The sequence below is a fragment of the Schistocerca serialis genome, chromosome 1, assembly GCF_023864345.2.
Source record: "Schistocerca serialis cubense isolate TAMUIC-IGC-003099 chromosome 1, iqSchSeri2.2, whole genome shotgun sequence".
In the NCBI taxonomy this organism is placed as follows: Eukaryota; Metazoa; Arthropoda; class Insecta; order Orthoptera; family Acrididae; genus Schistocerca; species Schistocerca serialis.
In genome coordinates this window covers 201472119-201487976 of record NC_064638.1, presented here as the reverse complement: position 1 = coordinate 201487976, position 15858 = coordinate 201472119, and the positions used below count along the sequence as shown (strand labels likewise).

General features: G+C 37.3%; 1 protein-coding gene across 5 annotated transcripts in view; it reads left to right on the top strand.

Annotated features, from left to right (window-relative positions):
* Nucleotides 1-15858, top strand: part of LOC126465421 (cytochrome c oxidase assembly protein COX15 homolog) — a 106046-nt gene that overhangs the window by 3059 nt on the left and 87129 nt on the right. The gene's annotated exons all lie outside the window — the stretch shown is intronic.

Genomic DNA, 15858 nt, shown 5'->3' with positions numbered 1-15858 from the left:
AGAGAATGACTTAGCTGGTCCACATGGATGAAGAAGAGTTATTTTCACTTCATCAAGTTCTTCGTTTTTTTCTAAAATGTACCCAAGCCACCAGTTTCTGCCATATTCAGTGGTGACATAGCCTGATACATCTTGTAACTTCAGTTTGTCTGGTGATGTAGTTACTTCCCTCTCCCAACTCTGCATATCACCTGAGAAGTATTTGACTATTAATTTTGATGTAGTGTTGAAATGAAAGCGTGAAATTGCTGTGTTCCTTCGATTGTCAACGCCTCTTCAAGTCCGCTTTTTAAGAATATTTCTGAAGCAGTGTAGCCTTCTTGAGTGGAATATGCAAAATCAACATTTGTGATATTATCTATTGCCCACTCAAATAGATCTCGTGCGGTTTGGATCTGATTTTGGTATGGCCTTTGCAAACTTGCATGAGCTGCCAGTCTCTTTACTGAACCCCCTACTCCATCACAAGGCCCTTTCCCATGTGCTGTGGCTGAAAAGTGCCACTCAGCTTTTATGATGAAGTCTTCCTCATGAAGGCAGAGGTTCAGGAAGTTTTTCTTATTTTTATACTGAGCGGCAGAACCGTCAGAATAATAGTATATCTTTTTTGGAATCTTTTGAAATTTATTTGTTAGATATGAAATTAGCTTCTTTTGAAAGGTTTAAACCGCAGTTGTATTGTGCTCCAGGCAATCAGAAACAATGACAAAGCTCATATGCTCAATTTTGTCTTCCTGTTTGTAATATATAACAAAAGAGTGAATGGTAATCTGCTGTCTTGTCCAGTGGAAACTCTGAGCTTCATCCTGTAGAACTATACTATAATTTTCTGAAAAATCGCGTATGACAACAAATTCAGGTTTTCTCTTGTCAAGTTAAGGAATGTTCGTAGTTGCTTGGCAATGAAGTCATGCCGAATCAAAGTCGACATCTTACTACAAAATAAATCTATAAATTCTTCAGAAGACTGAACTTATTGAATTAAGTTTTCATGAAAAGAGTCTCTTAAAATTTTACATATGACAGTTTCTCCTGGGCAGTATTCACAGTTTCCCATGTTGCAATCAACTGATGATGGGTTGCAAAGCATTTTTGCAATGCACTGGTTATAATTGTTTAAGCTGCTGTTTGTTGCTGTATTTAGTTTGGCATTTTCTGTCATTAATTTTATGTTTTGGTGAGTTGTGCACACACAGACAGTGTGTGCACCACTCCGGCCAGCTAATACACAATGTTTTGGTCTCAACTCAGCAAATTTAGAGAAACATATTTTTATGTTATTTAAAATGCTTGTAAGCTTCTTTAAGGTTACCCAAAAAAGTCCTTTTGATATTTTTGTTTTATTTCCACTTGTTTCTGTAACTGTTACACAATCTTTAATACCTGGCATTGCCCTGCTAACTTCATCATTTTCATAAAATGAATGTACAGTTTTGACAGTTTCTGTTGGTAAACACTTCTCTGGTTTTGGGTTTGGACCTTCTATGAATCCTTTCTCTTTCAAAATTTTTTTGGACTGCCGAACAATGTAATTAGGAGCATTAAATTTCCTCATTATTTTCCTGACACTCCACTTTTCAGGTAAACTTGTAAGAATCATTAGTTTTTTTGCTCTACTTATAGAATTTTTAAAGTTTCTTTTAAGATCTTCAAGAACAAATTCATCAGTATCTGACGAAGAAGTTCCAGGAGCAACAAAAAGTTTACGTGTCATTGATGAGATTTTCTTCGCTTTTGATTTGGCGTAATGCCTAGATGTTAGTTTTCTCTTGTTAGTTGGGGACTCACCTAGTTCTTGAAGTGTTGTGTTAAATGTTTTACCAGCTACTGAAGTTGGAGTGAAGTCAGGGTCTTGGTCTCGGATGATTATCTCTGATCCAGAAGATTCTTCTTCAACACTTTCATCACTGATGGGCTCTGGCGTATTTTTCAATTTGGTTACATCTTTCCTACATTTATCACAAATCTTGGCACCACTTGATATTTGAGGAAATAATTTGGACATCTATGTTGTGACATTTCTCAGTTTTTTTCTGTCTCTAATAAAATGATTTGACTTCTTCAATGGATTACAACACTGCACTCTTACAGCACTGCACTTTTTACTTGGTTCCATATTTATACAAAAATGTATAGATTTACTTTTAAAATGAACTATTAAATATAACAGATACAGAGTGGTCAACACATAGGTAACAATTGATTTGCTCCAAAGCCACAGTGCACAATAATGATGTATGCACACAAAGCCTTAGAATGTAACAATGCAGACTACATCATCTCAACAATGGCTCCAGTCTCTGAATTATTGTACAGTAGAGATGGGCAAACTGAAACACGTAACTGTTTCGAAACTAATGAAACAGTACGATGTAATGTTTCGATACACTGTTCCAAAACAGTGAAACAGTTTGTGTTTTGTAATCTAATAAATCTACACATTTTATCATCTTGAATGTCTACTGTATAAGTATGTCCACATAAACATAAATGAGGTGCGAGATCGCTAATCGTATCGTAGTAAGTATGAAACTATCACTTAGGCATCTTAGCAGTTTCGTATTTCCTTCAGCAAATGCGCTGCTTTCGTGTCGTGTGACTTTCATACTTTTCAATTGGCTGAGGACAGCCATAGCTGAAGACAGAAGAACCACCATGAACGGTGGGAGCAAACTGCAGAAACAACGGATATGCTACTGGGATTCTCACATTCCATTAGTATGGCTAATATACCCATCCTACTAATTTCCATGCACACAAAGGGAATCATTATGGATAATAGACACAGTGACTATAGACTCGCAAATAATTCGAATAAATAATAAAATATAACAGAAAAAAATTTTTGTGTTTCAAGGTGTTTCGAACCGTTACTATTAATTTATGATGCTTCCCATTCACCATTACACTATCAGTGATATGTCAAACAGATTGCTTGCAATTATACCTACATCAAATTTATGTACATGTCTAATAACTGTCACTCTACGCCTTTTTTTATTTAAAATGTTGTAGTCTTACTTGCGTTTCTTAATATGATTTCTGTACATGAACAGAGAAGCGTATGTTATAAAAAAAAGTGTAATTTAACTGAATGATTTTCACATATTTATTATTTTGAATGTGAATAGTATGCGTTGTTTTATTGTTTGGTTAGTGTTTATAAAGCAGATGTTACGCTATTTCGGAATAGGACAGTCAGCTAGAAACGAAGCTTTATTTTCGGATATCTTAAGCTTCATGCTATTGCTTGTCAAAAGATTTCGACACTCTTGAAAGTGTTTCACGAAGTGGTATGTTGTGTTTCAGTACCTGTGCCGAGCCCGAATCTTGTCCGACACAGAGCGGAATGAAACATCACTGTTTCGATACAATTACTCCGTTCCAGGCACAGGTGGACTGAAACAGTCTTATTTTGAAACAACGATACAGTTTCAGTGTCTGGCTCGAGATCCGAGACAGGGGCGGAATGAAACACCACTGTTTCGAAACAGTGAACCATAGCCGTTCCGAAACACTGAAACAGTTCCATGTATCGATACACTGTATTGAAACATAGAAACAGTGGCCAAGTCTATTGTACAGACATCAAGCCCTATGTATACGGTCCTCTACTGACGTACTACCGTAAAGGTCAGTTTGGTTAAACTAGGGCCTTTAGTGAAAAACAAGAGTCCGGAATAAGTTTTTTTAACAATGAACCCATCATCATCCCACATTTATATTTTGCCATGTGATTTACAACAGTATGAAGTAGTTATGGAAATATTTTGCAAATTTTCAATTATGTACTTTTTGTAAAGAAATGAAATCAAAATATTAATTACTATTTTGAAAAAGGTTATTAATTAGAAGCTATGTTTTTTGGTCTATCACTGGAAAGAGCATGAAAAATGCTGCAAAATGACACCTTTCCCAGTTCTCTAGCTCAATTAGGGCAGCTCCTAGGGCAATTTAAAAAACATACGTTCACACATTTTTGGCTGGTTTTTGAAAAGTTTACATGACCATATTTCAGGAATGGTTTGAGGTAAAAAATTGAAATTTGGTATTTTTTTAGTTTCAGCACCCACTATAAGTATACCAACTTTCAGCAAAATCAAAGAGGGTGAGGTAAAATTTTGATTTAAAGTGTGTTGATTTAACATGGAATGCAAACTTCAACTGTGAAATATTAAGGGAACAGTGCACATAGTTGTTGCAAGAAAAATGATGGCAGTATGTAAAGAGTTCCCTTTCAGGAACAGAGTCTTCCATGTGTGTGTAACATCACTCATGCTGCGGATGGGTGTCTTTGTGCCCAAACACAATTGGAGTCCTCCACTGTACCGCGTCAGAAATATTAGACTAGTTGACTACAGTCCATTGGAAGGCACTGTTCCCGAAAGGGAACTCTATACATACTGCCATCATTTTTCTTGCAACAACTATGTGCACTGTTCCCTTAATATTTCACAGTTGAAGTTTGCTTCAAGCAGTTACTACTAAAATATTTACTACTATTCGTCAGCTGCTTAGTAGACTGTGGATAAATCAGTTTCGAACTTCGTCACTGTATTCTGCAGTAGATGCTGGGAAATAATTACATAATACCACATCTACTGTCTTTGAAATAATATAGCAACACGTCTCATATTCAGGATGTTCATTAAGTAACTATGCAGTTCATAACCTACCGTATTAGGATCATGGAAGTTATAAGAGATGCTGGTAGTGATCCACTTGAGCTTGAAGTCACAGTTGCACACATTTCTGCATGTTTTTGAAGATGTTGAGCAGAACATTGGGAGTGATGTTCTGATGTGACATGTGCAGCTTGGAATTCTTGTATGGTGTGTGGATTGCCTTTATAGGCCTTTCCCTTCAATATACCCTATAGGAAGTAATTCGGTGGAGCCAAGTTGGGTGAATGTGGAGGCCAGAGTCCTCGAGAGATGATGTGGTCACCGAAGGTGTCCTTAATAGTGTTCATCGCCTTGTGGGCAGTATGTGCAATTGCCCCATTCTGTTGGAACCAGACATTCTCAATTTTGTCCTCATTCAGTTCACCTAGGAAGGGCTCCGGGATGCAGGTGCAGTGCCAATCTGCATTTATGATGTCCTGAAGTAATATCAGCCCCAGTGATGTGTTTTTGAGTCACGGCGCACCAAACACCAACCTTTTGATCATGCAGTGCAGATACCTTAAATTTACATAGATTCTCTGAAGTCCACACATGACTATTCTGGCTATTCACGTAACCGGAGAGGTGAAACCACGCCTCGTCCGTGAAAAACGTTGTGTCAAGAATCCCCTCACCATTGTCCTACAGGAAGGACAGAAACCAGTTGCAAAAGTTCACATGCACCGAGTGATGGGTGTGTCTCAGTTCATGTATGACCAAGATTTTGTACAGGTAGATGGACAGTGACTTACGTAGAATCTTGTGAGTGGAACCCACGGACACATGGGTCTGCTAAGCTAGTTGTCTAACTTATTTTGGACTTTGCAGGATTGTGTCTTGCAGCTCCATCACCTTCTCTTCGGATGTGGATGGCCTGCCTGATTTTGGAGCATTGTGAATGCTTCCGGTCTTTCAAAACTCGATGATGAGATTCCGTACACAGCATTGTGGTTAGGCATCTTCACTCCTGGGAACTTTGCTGCAAATGCAGCTTCTAATGCTGAGGTAAACTTGTCTGCATTGCGGGACACATGCTCCACAAGAAACACTCTTTGATCAATCGTCAGCTTGATGATGTAATGATATCACTCAAGACGTTGGTCTTCAATTAAGCCAGACCAGTGAACAGATACAAATACGTAGTCAAATATGGTTCAAATGTGCTTGAAATATGTTAATCAGTGGAAAACATTGTATTAACAATTGGCAGTCATATCAGTCATAACTTACTTTCTGAACACCACACACACACACACACACACACACACACACACACACACACTTCAAATTCGATACAATAATCACTATAACAAATATTTGATTCTTGGAAAACACTACCAACAGTGTCTATTCATTTGTCTTACAAAATCTGTATAGTGTAATGTGATTGGATAGATAAAAAATCTACTTACCAAGCAGTGGCAGGACAACACCCCTCTAAAAAAAGGTCTCGTGTATGCAAGCCTTCGGAGCCAGTGCCTCCTTCTGGCAGAAGGATTGAAGGGGAAGGAAGAAGGGCAAGGAAAAATAATGCAAGGGGTTTAAGAAAAGCAGTAGAGTTCAGAAGGCACCCAGAACCCCGGCTCAGAGGAGACTGGGGATGATAAGAAAAACTCTTTATAGTCTGTACTTGTCATTGTTCTGTTTTGGCACTTATTCATGGGAAGGCCCACTTCTCCAGCAGAAGTCGGCGATACACGGAATGTCAATATCACACCCACACACGTTCTTCATCTTGCGAAGTTACAGTGATCACCGATCAACCTTGAAGACGTGCTGTCCATTGACAAAATTAATAATAAATTCACACAGCAGTCTTGCTCTCCTGTACGCTAATGTAATGTATTGTTTTATTCAGTGTGAGTGTCATTTGTTGAAAAGGCAAACATAATGTTGCACATTACATTTCCTGAGTGATATGTAACACCATATATTTTCTCACTTAGACCAACAATCTTATGACAAATTCAAGTACTATACTTTAGTTGTGTGTTTTTAAATAATTGCAGTATATCCCTTAGTGTGTAAAAGTCTTTATCTACTGCTATCTTATAAAGTTAATATTTTCATTTGGAGAATAGTGCTATAATTCTTGCTTTCCTTGCTCATCTGTCTCACTACAGCCATCCACCAGTGTTAAGTTTCAGTTGTCATTAAGTATAATGCTTCTGTATGTGCACAAAAGTATTTTCTTAACTTAAATTACATCCAAACTTAACTCCTACTGCGAAGTACGTCTTTTGTTTTGCCTGTACTTAGTGTCTAATGTAATTTCATTTTTCTGTCCAAGCAATTGCAACACAGTTGTAATACAGTAATGTTTTTTTCAAAACCTCTTACCTATCCTTAATAATGGTTTACTGCAGAATTGTTGAGCATATTCCAAGTCCCTACATAATAAATTTCCTTGAGGCAGAAAAGCATCTGTGCACAAATCAGCACGGACTTATAATGCAAAACTCAGCTTGCCTCCTTTTCTCACATAATATCCTGTGAACCATGAATTATGAGTAACAGGTAGATTCCATGCTTGTAGACTGTAGATTACCAAAAGGTCTTTGCCACAGTGCCCCACTGCAGACTGTTCACAAAGGTCTAAGCATACAGTGTAGGTTCTCAGATATGTGAGTGGCTCAAAGACTTCTTAAACAATGAACCCAGTATATTGTTCTGGATGGCAAGTGTTCATCAGAGACATGGTTATCATCAGGAATGCCCGAGGGAAGGATGATAGGACTGCCCTTGTTGCTTATATACATAAATGATCTGATGAATAGGCTGAGCAACGGTCTGTGATTGCTGATGAGATTATAGCGTACAGGAAAGTGTCATTGTGTGACAGTGGGGAGATACCGGATGACATGGACAGAATTGTTGTTTGGTGTGATGAATGACAGCTTGCTCTAAATGTAGAAAAAGCCGGTTAAAGCAAATAAGTAGTAAAAACAACCCTAGAAAGTTTGAATATGATATTGATGGTGTGTCACTTGACACAGTCATGATGATTAAATATCTAGGTGTAATGTTGCACTGTAATATCAAATGTTGCACTGTGATATAAAATATAATGGGTACATAAGGCTGGTAGTGGGTAAGGCAGATTGTAGACTTTGGTTTACTGGGAGAATTTTAAGAAAGTGTAGCTCCTCTCTAAAGGATATAATGTATAGGCCATTAATGTGTGACATTCTTGACCCCTGCTGTTGCATTTGGGATCCCAACCAGGCTGGATTAAAAGGAAGACATCGAAGCAATTCAGAGACATGCTGCTAGATTTGTCTGATCAACATGTGAGAATTAATATACTGAAGAATTGGCACTCATTTGGAGATTCAACAAAAAAGGCAGGATGCTAAAATTCTCTTTCAAGACTGCTTTAAAAATTACTTTTGTCCGGAAGTAAAAACAGTATTTGAAGGACAATACCTTAAGCATGTTAATTTTGGATAACACTCTGCACCCAGTTAGCTTATCTGAATTATCTGGCAGTGTAGAGATTGAGTATCCTCTTAAAAATACAACAGCTCTGCTCCAGCCAGTTGTTCAAGGTGCAGTAGCCACTTTTAAGTCTTATTATTTATGAAGAACTTTTCATAAACTTATACATGAAATCAGTGGTAAATCTTCAATGACAATAAAAAATATTGCAATAAACAATGGCTGCATGGCCAAAACAATTGATAATTTGGACACACAAGTACACAAAAATAAGACAACAAATTGCCACACTAATAAAGAAGAGAAAATATTTCCCAGCATCCCATACCTAGGTGCCATATCACAAAAAATTGCAAAGCTGTTCAATAAAACCAATGTAACAGTTGCATTCTCCAATAATAAGTCATCACGCTTACTAGTATGCCACATAAAAACAGATAACCATAAATTCAACAGCATTGGAGGGTATAAAGTAACACGTGTTAGTTGTCCTGCCTAATATATAGGGAAAACAGGCAGAAATTTCAAAACGTGTTTCCAGGAAGAGACAAAAGCTTTCAGTTTACACCACTTTGAAAAATTGTGTATTGCACAGCACATGCACTGCACATTGAAGCCAAGGGTAAAAATGTGTGCCCCGAGTGATGAGTTGCGCAATGACAGAATGAATAAACTAACGTATGCTGACCTCAAAACATTAAAAATGTTCTTCTTTGTACTAAGGTCTTCTCTGGCTTCCAGCCTCATTGAGTGGTTAAAAACCCATGAACTTTCGACCGAGCTCTCCTACACCATTGTGAAGTGGTAAATGACTGATTTGTTGCTGTGGCCTCAGTGTTACATAGCTGCAGTGCCGACTGTGACATCACAGGTTCACTCTTCTTTGCCAACTGCAGTAATGTTTTTGTCCTGCATCCATCATGCTCGCTTCAACATTGGGATGGCCTGGTCTTGGTCTGTGTTGAACTGCAAACCACCATCCATGTTGGAGGTGTTTTCAGATTATTTTTATTTCTACATCAGGCCATTTTTGCTGGGGGCCTGAACACTGATGAGATGATGTGTTTCTTCAGGAGCCGGCTAATGTTTCCCGACACTGTGCCACAGAAAGGCAAGACTGCAAGTTTCTTGTTCATATCTTTGGTGGTGTTTTTCCTGCGTGTCACACAAGAAATAGCCTGTGATACCTGACAGTGATTGTAGCTATTTTGGTACAGCTGCTACAATGTCTGCCAAACTACACAATGTGGATCAATGCCAGACTGAACATAAGAGGTGCTTACACCTGTACTGTCTAATGAAACATCTGTCATTATGAGGACATAGAAATTGTGGGTTGCATCATAAAAGAAGCACTAGAAATAGAAATATCTGAAAACACCATCAACAAGGACTCCTGTTGCAGCTCAGCACAACCTGGGACCCAACCAACCCAAGGTTGAAGCGGTCGCAATGCGTGTCGGATGTAAACGTTACCACAGTTGGCAAAGAAGAGGGCACCAGGGCCATCACAGCCAACAGTGTGTCTGTATGATGGTGAGGCCATGGCAACATGGCAGTCATTAACTACTTGACAATGGCAGAGGACAGATCAGTTGAAAGCTCATGGGTTTTAACCTCCTGGCGCGACTGGAAGCCTGAGAAGGTTTTAATAATTCATATCACAGTGCGACCATGCATTCGTATATTCTTACTTGATTTTTTGTTGAGTTTTTTACTGTCCCCCCCTTCCTGTTTCTCTCATGTTTCTGCACTTGATTCACGAAAATATTGAAACTTAATGTCTCATTTCTCACTATAGGAAAATACTTTTCACTTCATTCAAAGAGCAAATGTTAGATGATTTGCACCTGAAGATGAACCCACAGGGTGGAAATGCATTGTGTAATTTAATAAATGAAAGAAAATTGTGACTGAAGGCATTTTTATACAAACTTCTTGTGACATTTTTAATGTTTAACACCAATGTTACTGTTTATTTATTGACTGATAAGTTTCGGGCTTTGCCCATCTTAACAAGCCACATACATCTTTGACATATTTTAACATAAATACCAGATAGATTTAAGTGTGTTGACACAAGTAGAACTGTCCACTCCAACCATTCCCTAATTACAAATACAAAAGTAGTTACTACATGAACCATTTTATTCACTGATACCTTTATTGACCACATTCTCTATAACAAATTTGGTTCTCTGTAATAGGTGGTTTGTGAAAATAAGCAAAGCTAGAAGCAAGGCAGCAAGTGAATAAACATTAGCTTTGGCGTTAAACATTAAAAATGTCTTTTCTACAACAATGTTATTACCAACCACAGTGCATGAAGTTAGTAAAACTGTACAAAAACCAAAACATCAGGTGTCAGCAGGCGTAGATGAAGTATCCATCTGTGTGCTGAAACGGTGGATGTGGAGCATACACGCTGCCATACAAACATAATGAATGAACCATTTGCATCAAGGAATTTTCTAGGGTATTAAAAACAGCCAAGAGTTGGCCCTCTGTTAAAGGTAATGCAAAAGAAAGAAAACACTGCAGACCAAATTCTGCATTGTCGTCATTCTGAAAAATAAATAAATCAGTTGCGAAACACAGATTAATGAGTTGATTAATAAATTCTAAGTGCACTGTAATAGAAGTACAGAATCTGCCATAGTAGAATTTACAAAAGTAGTACTAAGTGCTCTTTATAAGGATGAGTGTTTCGCAAGCATATATTATTAGATGTGTTTAAGGCTTTTGATAGTGTTGACCACGAGATTCTGCTAAATAGGCTATAACCATCAAAAGTAATAACTGTAGCTAACGACTAGTTCTGATCATGCATAACAGATAGGGTACAAGAATAAAGCTCCAGTGAAGCAGTTCTCAGAACCAAAACACATTATGATAGTAATTTCCTGCGATAGCCATTACTGCTCCTGATACATATCATTGACTTTTTCAATAGTGTTAATCATGGAGGAAAAGTTTTCGTTACTGGTGACAGCAGCATTATCATTGCTGAAAAAATGAGAGAACGCTCAGTGAAAGCAAAGGAAACCTTTAAAGAAGTTTACAGTTGGTGAATATGCTGTTAAGCTACATTGAACATAAAGAAAACAAATAAATGAATTTCAGTTTCAAGAGGAAAACTATTACTGGAAACATAAATGTAGGTGATACATCTATAGACTACATAACAAACACAAAATTTCTAGGAATGATTATTGTATGTTGAAATGGCCTGAGTACCAAAAGATATTTGCAAACGGATTGTTGTCACCGTTTTATATCCTTACAGTTCTGCCAGAAGTGTGTAACAGCCTTGCATAGTCACTTCTTAGCAAAGGAATTCTTTTCTGAGAAACAAATACATGAAATAGAACATAGTTTTCAGTGCACAGAAAAGAACCATAAGGATAACAACAAAAATAGTAATGAGGCTCTTTGTATATACGAGGTGTGGCTAGAAAAAAACCAGACTAGTACTGGTGAAACAATAAAACGAATGCAATAAGGCTGAAAGTCGCCTGGCCTGTCACGTGACTCTCGCTCCGCCTACTGCTCAAGTTTCATCTGCCTCCTGCACTCAGTCTGCCCGTGGCGTCTGTTTTAAGTAGTTGACGTTTTGTCTGTGCGTCGGAAAATGTTGAGTGTACAGAAAGAACAGCGTGTTAACATCAAATTTTGTTTCAAACTAGGAAAATCTGCAAGTGAAACGTTTGTAATGTTACAACAAGTGTACGGCGATGATTGTTTATCGTGAACACAAGTGTTTGAGTGGTTTAAACGATTTAAAGATGGCCGCGAAGGCACCAGTGATGACACTCGCACTGGCAGACCATTGTCAGCAAAAACTGATGCAAACATTGAAAAAATCGGTAAACTTGTTCGACGAGATCGCCATTTAACAATCAGAGCAGTGTCTGAGTTAACAGGAGTTGACCATGAAAGTGTTAGGCAGATTCTTCATGAAAGTTTCAACATGAATAAAGTGTGTTCAAAAATGGTTCCAAAGTGTCTCACAATTGAACAGAAGGAACGCCGAAGAATGATTTGTTCTGACATCCTGGAAAACATTGAAAGTGATCCCACCTTCTTACAAAATGTTATTACTTGCGATGAATCGTGGTTTTTTACTTACGATCCCGAAACTAAACGCCAATCGATGCATTGCAAAACTCCTGGTTCTCCACGACAAAAAAAAGCACGAATGTCAAAATCGAAATTCAAGGCAATGATTGTTTTTTTTTACATCAAAGGGATTGTGCACATTGATTGGGTACCAGAGGGACAAACAGTGAATCAGCATTACTACATTAGCATCCTGGCTACCCTACGTGAGCGAGTACGGAGAAAACTGAATGATTTGTGGAGAAAAAAGTCATGGATCCTTCACCAAGACAATGCCCCAGCTCACAGTGCGTTGTCAGTGAAGACGTTTTTGGCAAAACACAACATTCCCATCTTAGATCATCCACCCTACTCACCTGATTTGGCCCCCTGTGACTTTTTTCTTTTCCCTAAAGTCAAGTCAGCTTTGAAAGGAACTAGATTTGAGACTGTTGAAGCAGTAAAAGAAAAAGCGACGGAAGTAATGTATGGACTTACCGAAAATGATCTGCAGCATTGCTATGAACAGTGGAAAATTCGTATGGAGCGGTGTAGAGACCGAGGAGGAGAGTACATTGAAGGAGATAACATGAAATTGTAAATAATTGCAAATGAATGTTTTTTCCAGCATCAGTCCGGTTTTTTTCTAGCCGCACCTCGTATTTGCTCAGAACATTAATGATTTTAACTACACCATATGAATACATTTACCAGTGTGTTACACACATCAAAATTAACCATGATAATTACAGCTCATGCTCATCACCATGGAGCAAGAACTAGACCGAACTTACATTTACTAAGAAAGAATAAATATAAAACTACTACTACATACAGTGACTACACTGTTTAACTATTGTTTTCATAACACCTGATTTTGTGATGTAGACATTTCACTGACTGCAACCCAAGTATGTGTGTTTAATCGGCTACCCTCTACATTCAGGTAATGTATCATGCTTTTGGACCGCGTTGCACATACAACTTAAACTCCTTTTTTTTTTTGCCAAGGAATAAACTTGTCACAGCTGATATTGTGCATAGTGTTAAAGTACATTATGAAATAATGTGTCTAAAATGTGTTCCAAGTGAATGGATGGTATAGAACTAGCTTTTTACGTAATGGGGTAATTTCTTTGAAAGATGATGAAACGACACTGTTGTACACCAGGGATAAACCAAATAGTTTGATCAATTTTAAACAAACTGGTCCTGTATTTGAGGGGATAGAGGGTCTAGTTCCAATCCAGCCAGCCTGATTTAAGTTGTCCATGGTCTTCCTAAATTACTTCAGGCAGCTGCCAGTGTGGCTCCTAGTATAAGGCCATAGCCTCACCTGTCTCATCCTTGTCAAACTAGATCTGTGACTATGTACTTTGTTTTTTGTTCTTAAACTGTAATATCATTCATGTCCAGAATCCTTGTAAAAATGATCCAAGGATTAATAAAAATATTATGGTGCTGCCACTACCCTACTACTACTAATGCTACTACTACATCATGCGTTGTCAATTATGATCATGTAAGCTGGAGGTTTGGTAATGCGAAACTCTCAAGACTTCGACGGAGGGTGCTGCTTGAAATACGTACTCAGTAATATTTGTATGTATTGACTCCATCTATGAAATGCAAACATGTGATGAAATACTGTAGGAAATAGATGTAAAGTCTCTTTGGGGAGAGAGAGTGTCAACATGTGCGTTATTGGAGGGAGTCTTTATTATTTTCCAGACAGTGATGTCTATCAGACTTGTGTATGGAAGGTCTCATTGACAGACAAAGCTTGTGCATTTGTGAATGGGAAGACACCACGAAAAAGTGTCTGCCCCTGTAAAAGGTAATAGAAATGACACTTCACTTTCACATAAACAATATTAATTTTGAACTTCACTGCTTTGAAATGAGTTGTTTTACTTGTGCCCATCATGGAAATATTATTGAGAAATATAAGTGGATTACTTTTAAGTTCACTAGGTAGTCTGACACTGCTGCCAAATAGCCAAGTGGTATACAAATGAAGCTTCATTACTTAGTTTGACATTCCATTTATAATTTGCACAGTAAATCATAATGTTGTGGAATGAGTCATTTTACATTCACATTGTAAATTAATTTGTAAATATGCATACAGGCTGAAACTTTATGAGATAATGTTTTTTCATTATTATTATTATTATTATTATCATTGTTACTATTATTATTATTATTAAATATACAGATGTGAGTTAGTAATTCCTACCCACCACATTTTTTCACATTACAAAACATTTTCAGTTTGTTTTCAAATTTTACTTTGCTGTCTCTCAGACATTCTGTATCTCCAGGTGAATGGACAAAATTTTAGTTACAGCATTGTGCACCCATTTTTGTGCAGTAGTCAACCTTAATCTGTAGAAATGAATGTCATTTTTCTGTCTGCTATTCTAACTTTATATCATTTTTCCTTTTGAACTGGAGTGGTTTATTTACAACAAACATTATGTGGGACTAAATATACTGTGAAAGCAGTAGTCAGAATGCCTAACTCCTTAAGCAGATGTCTACAAGAAGGTTGAGGGTGAGCACCACATGTATTCTTACAGCACTTTTGTGAGCGATAAAGACTTTTTTCTTTAAAGATTATCTACCCAAGAATAGTATTCCATATGACATTATTGAATGAAAATATGTCAGGACAATATGTGAACAACATGTACAGAATATCAAATTGATCAAGCCTGTGGAGTAACTATTTATAGTGATATCCAATGTAATTACTTTAAAATTGCATTGGTTGAAGTGGTTAACGACAAGTTAAATGTTACTGAAGGGTTAAAGGGACAGCACAGCTCTATCCACGAAGGAAACCTGCTGCAGTATCTATGTATTAATGTTCTTCGTTGTGAGTCAGATTTGAGTGAATGTATGACAGCTTTAATTGAGTAGACAATTAGAGAATGCATGGAACAGATGTGTAGTTTAGAAATTAAACTATGATTCTTATAATTATGTAGCTAGCATTAAATGAAATAAGCAATAAGAAAGGTAGCATTTTCATACCTGAAAAGTTAGTGACACTATGAAAAATGCACACAAAGTTTAAAATGTTCAGTATTCCAATTGCATTCAGAATTGTCATAATTTTAGTACTACAGGAAATAAGCATGTGGATCATTGTCCCATTTATTAGTTCATGGTGTATGTAAACGGTCTTTTTGTCGTGTTCCATTTATTTGTAGATTGCAGTAGGAAGGTTGTGCTACTGGTTGAGAGTGTTAATACATAGACAGTAATATATAAGTTTTTATTATTTTTTAATCTGTTTCCTACATTAGGTTCAAAGATATACAACAGATACTATCCGGTTTCTGTAGAATGAGTACTATTTGTTTTACTTGTGGAATTACCTCAAAATATTATCTCATATGACATTAGCAAATGGATGCATGAAAGTAAACTAACTTTCTGGTGATTTCACCACAAAAACGAGCAATCATATACAGTGCAGATGTCGCTGAAATTGTAAAATTACAATGAACCAATCAATAACAGTTGTGAAAAGTTCATTTGCTATTCCTTCTGTTAATGTGTGTCTACTGGGATTGATTTTGGATACGAGGTACAAAATGCAGCATGAAATTCGCAGTGAGTGAGGAAATCGACCGCTAGAGTTCACAAT